The sequence below is a fragment of the Onychostoma macrolepis genome, chromosome 19, assembly GCF_012432095.1.
Source record: "Onychostoma macrolepis isolate SWU-2019 chromosome 19, ASM1243209v1, whole genome shotgun sequence".
Lineage (NCBI taxonomy): Eukaryota > Metazoa > Chordata > Actinopteri > Cypriniformes > Cyprinidae > Onychostoma > Onychostoma macrolepis.
The window spans coordinates 28,042,315-28,050,175 of NC_081173.1; the positions used below are offsets into that span (position 1 = coordinate 28,042,315).

Sequence of the window (7,861 nt, forward strand, 5' to 3'; positions counted from 1 at the left end):
TTATTAAGACATGTATGCCTTTCCAGATCATTCCCATTCAATTGAATTTGCCACAGGTTAACTTCACTCAAAGTGTGGTAACATTTACAAGCAAAATGAATACTCCTAAGCTAAATTTCAACTGTCCCAGATAAGGGTATGAATACATATGCAATGGAATCATTTACGTTTTTTATCTTTAATAAATTTGCAAAGATATTAAAAACCGGTTATTTACTTTGTCGTAATGGTGTATATAGTGTAGATTAATGTGCGGAAAAAAGTAATTTAAAGCAGTTTAACATAAGGCTATAACATAACAAAAAGTGAAAAAAATGAAGGGGTTTGAATATATATGTATGGCTATGGCCAAGTGCAATGGATTCTATTTACACTAAGTGAAAATAGCAGTATATGTTAATAATATGCTATTTACACTATGTTAAAGTAGCAGGATTTTCTGCTATTTATACTACTTATTGCAAATAGTGGCAATTATCTGCACTTCAGTATTAGTACATTATAAAACAGTATGCAATAACGTATTGAGTGTAAATTATAATTCTAATTTAAATTATTAAATGGATGCAACCTCATTGGGATAATAAAGCCCTCCCTACACTTACCCTAACCAATACTTTATTTTCAACTTTTTGATTATTTCCTTCATTTTTATTGAAGCTAAATGCCTTTCCGATGCGATATGAGATTTGAAAAGGGAGAAAAAAAATTTGGCAAAATGCGGTCTCGAACTCGGGTCGATCACGTCAAAAAGTATGCATTTTATGACATACGCCACTGGAGGCACACTCTTATATACGTCTTTTATAATATTGACTATCCCAATCACACCTTGGTGGGCAGATTTAGTGTAAATAGCTTCTGCCAATAAGACGGGATATTTACACTCAGTGTAAATATATATAATATATACAATATATATAAAACAAAACTCCCTGTTGAAGAACTTTGCAATACATTTATTTTCATTAGTGTATTTGTGCATCCCGAGCTGAATAGGTTTTATAATCAATAGAGAACAAAACTATAGATTTGATATAAGTATGTACTTTTAATAAACACTTTACTAGAAAAAAAATGCTGTATGAATGCAACAGTAGTTTCCTCTGCTGGACAACACCTGCCACCTTGTGGGACTTGGGTAAAGTTGGTTTGATATTCGCACATTCGGACTATTGCATTCAATTGCTTTGTTAATCGCACTACATTGGACATTCAGCGGACATTCGCAAGTAAGTATGACATTAAAACAATACTTGGCCATTTTGTTCGATGGTGAAAAAAAGGTAGTAGGTTGACAATGATGTCTCCAATTAGAATTTGCAAAAGAAACATTTTTTGCACATATAATTAGAAAGTTATTGAACGCGGAAATGTCGTGAATATTGTGAATGCGCGAATATAAAACCAACTTTACCCAAGTCCTTGTGGGGTATTTTGACTTGAGTACTGTGCTGTTACAACAGATATGTGTCTGACAAAGCAAATTAATAAATATCCCTTTGTAACATACAAGATCAAGATGATAAACATTCCTGACACATCACTACAGTTAGAATTAATAACTGAACATGATAATTAGAAAATTAGAAAATACTTTAATATTTATAATTGTTTAAAATGTTTTTAAAGTATTTGTTTCAGCTGTTTAAAATGTAAGAGTTTGTCCAAATAAACCTCCTCTATAATGACTTTAGTAGCATGGACAGTAAATCGTTGCAGGCTGTAGTAATCGAAACATGTAATTTGTAGACGGTCCCTCAGATGAGCGATGACGTCATGACACTCCATAGAGGTAAGTGTGTTTATCAGCGTCTTTAAAACGTCGAGTTCTACAGAAAAATGTGTTTTGCTTTGTGCTCATAGTCGTCGGTAATGATAACTGACCGAAATTAGCCTTTTTTGATGCAGATTAACAAAGTTATTGAACGCGGAAGTCCGAATGTGCGAATATGAAACCAACTTTACCCAAGTGGTACGGGGCACAAAGAAAGAGAAACAGAACTTGTCACCATCATCAGTCCTTTATTTCATTCACTGGGGAACATCACAACCTTCAGATGTGTCTTATCAGGATAAATGTAGCTGCAGGGAAAATTATTTGAAGGTAGGTTTGATTGTGGTGTACAAATTGGCTTTTTTTAAGCTACAGTTGTGTTCACCTTGCTATGATATCTATGGAAAGGGTCCATTTTTGTGAATCCTCTTTGTCTTTCTTTTGGGCATTCACATTTTTCTTATGAGATTGTCATGCATTAGGTTTATGTTTAAATTTTCAATCATTACTAACAGTTTCAAAGCTGACAATTTATGTTGTCTAAATGGCGCATAATGGCAAATGGCAGTACAATTTAAATACATTTTGTTTAAGATTGTTTAAAGGAATGGTTAAAAAAAATCGTTCTTTTTAAGGACTCGTCAGCCCGATCCTACTCCAGATTCACCAAGGATCCAGCTGAAGCCCTGTTCACACTACAAGCGTCACGCAACGACAAAGCAACACGATCCGATTCATTTCAATGGAGAGCTGGCGATTTCCGGCGACAGAGGCCGTTGGCGACCGGATGGGGCGTGTCCAGCGACGCGACAAAGTTCAGAATCATTCAGCTTTCTGCAAATGAAGAGCGATAGCCAATAGGAAAGAAGATGGAAGAGCTCATGCGATCGTTCTCCTCTCAGCCGTAGATAAACATACACAATGGAAAAATAGGCTCTGCTTCTCATTCATATTTGTTTGTATGTACGGATTTAATTTATATTTATATTATATTAATATATAATATATTTATATTATATTATATTATATTTAGTCTTTTGTCTCCCGAATGTTTTTATTTAGCGGCAAGAAACCTGATTCGCTGTGAAGGCAACCAGTAGTGAGAACGCCCGCTAGCAACCTCATCACCAGCCCCTGTGACCGCAGCTTCATTACTGGCCATTTGGAGGAGGATTGTCCTTTATTTGCTACACTGCATTGCCACTTCTGGTATGGATTCACAGACCTTTTGTGATATGTGAGATGTTTACTTAAAGGGACATTTCACCCCAAAATGAAAGTTCTACCATCATTTACCCTTCAGCACCCTTATGTTTTTTCAAACCTGTATGAAGTTCTTTCGTCTGTTGAAGACAAAAAAATATTTTGAAGAATATTGATAACCAAACAGTCCATAGTAGCCATTGACTTCCATACAGTAGTAGGAAAGAAAAAATTCCTGTGGAAATCAATGGGGCCCGTTAACTGTCTAGTTACCAACGTTTGGAACAACATAAGGGTGAGTGAATGATGACAGAATTTTCATTTTTGAATGAAATATCCATTTAATACAATGTATAATTATGATTCTGGATTAAAAGTGTTATGTTTCTATACAAATACAGGCACTGTACACACATACTTTTTTTTTTTTTACCTTTTTTTTATTCATTCAAGATTAAGCATTTTAAATGGACTGCAGCCATTAACATTTTGTCAGAACTTCTAGTAAATTACATTTTATTTTTAGTTGTCTGTTCAGAATCGTGATGTCTGAAACTAAAAAAATTGGAATTCTCTATGCATCCAGAATCATGCAGCTCTAACTTATGTCATCATTTACTCACCCTCAAATTGCTCCAAACCTGTATGAATTTCATTATTCTGCTCAACACAAAAGATATTTTGAAAACGGTTGTGGGGTACCATGGACTTCATATTATTTTTTTCATACTGTGGAGGTCAATGGTGCCTCACAAAAAACTTTATGCATTATTTTGTCGATCTATTCCGTCCATGTCAGAGAATCTGAACATGAGTAACTACCTAGCAGAAAAATATCTAAAATGCATATGCATACATTATAAGCTGATTTTATGATTACAAATTGAAATCAGAATTGTCTGAATAAATAAACAGTAATTCTCTATTATTTTGCCCTTCCAGTGATATTCCAATACATTGACCATTCCAATTTAAGTTGTTTTTTCTTATCCTTAGTATAAGTTATTTCATATGGTATTTTAACATGTGTATAGCATAATATTTCACATTTACTAAACTCATCCTAAAAAAGTTGAATGGCATAAACACTTTGGTTTTTACTCTGTTGTTTTCCTTACTGTAGGGGAGGGCAGCATCCTCATACATCATCTTCCTGAAAAATTTTAAAATGTCCTTTTCTTTTTTTTTTTAAATTATTTTAGTATAACCATGATTCAGCTAAGCACAAAAGTGCTAATTTAATGTTATCTTATATAGCTGTATATCTAAAAAAATAATAATAAATATTTGTTTTGCAGAGGCTCTTTAGAAGACTGCACTGATGTCAAAGGTCAACCGGCAAGAAGCTGAGGGGGAACTCTCAAAATTGGTACAAGAGACAGAGGACTGAGGGTGTTTAGAATGCACAAATGTCTGTCTGCAGTGTAAGCAGTACTGAAAAATGTATAGTTGCTGCTGCTTCTAACTGTCCCCAGTTTTTTTTTCTTGTGCAAATGTTCAAAGCTTTCAGTAAACACTGGTTCAAATACAGGTTCAAAATGTGTGTTAACTTTAACAGTTACATTAATTTTAACAATTAGGTATTAGAATATAGCATAATATGATGGGTAGTTTCAATAAATTTGAAATTTTAAGCATATTGTCTTGTTGGGCCCACCCTAACACCCAGATAGGTTTTGCATATGATCCCTAGTTGGGCCCCACCTAAAACCCAGTGAAATCCTGCATAAAACCCACATGGATAAGTTGCATGGGGCCAACATGGAACCCGTGGACAAACCCACTTACAACCCATAATTAGATGGATCCCAGATGGGTATTGCATATGATCTCTTGTTGGGCCCCACTGAAAACCCAGGGAAATCCTGCATAAAACCCACATGGGTAAGCTGCATAGGGCCAACATGGAACCCGTGGACAAACCCACTTACAACCCATATTTAGATGGAACCCAGATGGGTTTTGCATATAATCCCTAGTTGGGCCAACATGGAACCAGTGGACAAACCCACTTACAACCCATATTTCAGCCCATGTAGTAACCTTGTAGTACCCACATAAAAAATAAAGCTGGGGCCAAGATGGGTCTTGCGCATGTTGCCCAGTTGGGGCCCACCTGTTGACAAGTACAATCCCACATGAAATCCATGTGGGCAATTGGCATTGCGCCATTATGGAACCCACAGACAATCCCATTTTGGGCCCACTTTTTCAGCCCATGTAAAACCCACCTGGGCCCCACACACAAATGTTGGCTGGGTGCTTGGGCCATCAATGTTAAATAACAAAATGCAGAGAAAATCACCCACAGCTCTTAATCTGAATAAAGTTATAGCTTTAATAAGCATTAATTTATCAATACATACAGTGAAAATTATGCAGTGTTATTTTACATTTTATTTTTTTGTTTGTTTTACATTTGATTACTTTTAGATTTGTTTTGTAGCTATTACTTACCTGAACATTAATGTTAGTAGACCTTCATGGAAAAATGAAAGGACTGTTTATTTCATTTAATTTGTATATTTGTTTTATTGTATTTGCCGGTTTGTTTTACTTTGTTTCTTTGTTCATGTTCTTACTGTATCTTATGTATATAAAACACTAAAAATGCCTGCACACTGGTGCATTTACAAATTGATGTTTTATATTCATTTAATAAAATATTTATTTTACATTTCAGAATATAAAGCAATGTTAATCCAGCTCCTAATCTGTTTTATATATATATATAAATAAAAATAACAAAAAGTACCGATAAGAATACCGTTAAAGTACCGGATCGATAAGCAGTATCGGTAAGAGTAGTAATACCGTTAAAACCTTAACGATACCCATCCCTACTCACAAGACGCCGCCTTACATGACGCCTGATATGTACGTCGTCTCCATGTACGTCGCTTCAAATTAACTTTGCAATAGTAGATGTATTTGTTATAGGCTATTGCTTTTACTTATTTCCTAACAAGTGTTAATAGTGAATAATAATTATGTTCATTTCATTTTAGATAACTTTTCTTTTTTGGCTGTTACATTGTACCGCAAACAACGTTCTTACTATTAAAGGTGTTCTTTTTTTACTAGGACGCTGTAGTCAACATTAAATGAAGTGGAGACACATTATTTTTTAGGAAATATACTTAGTTTCATGATATTCAGAATGTTATACAGCACATTTTGTAATAAAAAAAATTAAAGGTTTATAAGTAAATATTATTAAATATTTAATCATATTCAGGCCACGTACTATAAATGTATAAAAGGAGTAAATGTAACAAGATGGTTAGTAGGGGTAGAATTAGAAAGCTGGCTGTCACTTAAATATATGTTTTACTTTGATCAAAACAGTGGCTGGATATAGTATATAATTCATCATCTAAAAGTGGCTTCAAAAGATTGTGGTGATTTAATTACAAGCACAACAAACATGCTGTGGAGCATTAAGATAATTACCGGTGATAGCACTTAAGGTTGTATGAAATTCAATATGGATAGGTTCAAATTATACTTGTATACACCATAAAAAGCTTCTGAGATGCTGTCAAACTTTATACATTTTTGATCACTGAGAACAAAAACGATTAAAAGGTGTGCTGTTGAAAACATTTATAACAAATATTGTAACGCCAACACAAAATATTACATCGATATATTTCTAAATATGCAACCTGTCGCAATCACTGGGCCGCTGGCGCCCTCTGTAGGCATTTTAATAATACATATTGTTCTTAGGTTTGTATAGACGGCGCCTGCAAGATTTCTTCCGAGGGTACCACAGTGTTTTTTTTTGGTTGTTTTGTCTTGTTTTTGGGGGTGGGGGGTTGTAATGGTAATGTGATTATATTTAGTTTAATTTTTTTATAAAGTTAATTTAGAAAACGTTTGGAGCACTTTTTGTTCGTTGAATGTACGTTTTTTTTTTTTTTTTTTTTGTTAAGTAACGACCAAGCGGCCAGCAGCAGACAGTGAGCTGATCATAGCCTATGTTTGAGCAATTTAGCCTTCTCAAATCATCACGACTTGCCTAAAATAAAATCTACAGATATAAACAGTTCACACATAAGTAGTAAATATGGAGTAGCTTGTGACAAAAAGATTTATGGCTTTGACCTTTTGACCTTTCCCCTCCCCCACACGGCCCACCCACATAGCGACCACCCACGTCGTGTTGACCCCTTGACCCCGTTAATGCGTTCCGGATGTGAGGATTGGAATGCGTGAAATTCCTACGTCATCCGGGGATGAGATATGTTGTTTGTACAAGTGTAAAACCATAAATGAGCTGTCGGTTAATGTTTTGAAGATTTTACGCTCATCCGGTGGGGGTTTGCCCATCTGCGGACCACGTGGCAGTTGCATTCCGAGGCCTGGTGTATTATGGGCTCTCCCTCTATGTATGTAAAAGGATGAACAGAATAAATTTTAACAGGTTGGTTTTAAGACAATCATATATTCTGTTGGTTTTATAAAATGTCATTAAATAACACTCCTAATAATGAATTGGGAATTAAATAAAACCCTCTTACATTTTTTCTTCAAGAGAAAAATATTTCCTCCTCTCGCAAGGAACCCCATTCTTCGAATGAGAGGTTTACAAACAATTGTGTTTAGTTGGAAAAAGTCCTTTGTCTCCACCCTCACGCTCTTTATCTCTCTCTCTCTGGGGTCCTTGAGAAAAAGATATTGAATTTAAGGGTAAAAAGCAGAATAAATAAACAATTTTAACAGGACAGTTTTAAGACACAACCCCACGCTCACACATATATTCTGTTGGTTGTAAAAAAAAAGAATTTAAATAATATAGGTAGCATGACTAATAATGAGAAGGGATAAAAAATGTTTAGTTTAACAAATAAAATGGTCTTACATTCTTCATGGAGA

The 7,861-nt window shown here is 34.7% G+C and overlaps 1 long non-coding RNA gene across 1 annotated transcript; it reads left to right on the forward strand.

Moving 5' to 3' along the window:
• Nucleotides 1–1,800: 1,800 nt before the first annotated feature.
• LOC131525410 (uncharacterized) lies at nucleotides 1,801–5,617 on the forward strand. Its single transcript, XR_009267206.1, has 4 exons — nucleotides 1,801–2,107; nucleotides 2,413–2,736; nucleotides 2,840–2,986; nucleotides 4,279–5,617. It is a non-coding gene; the product is annotated as an uncharacterized LOC131525410 (long non-coding RNA).
• The last annotated feature ends 2,244 nt before the right edge of the window (nucleotides 5,618–7,861 follow it).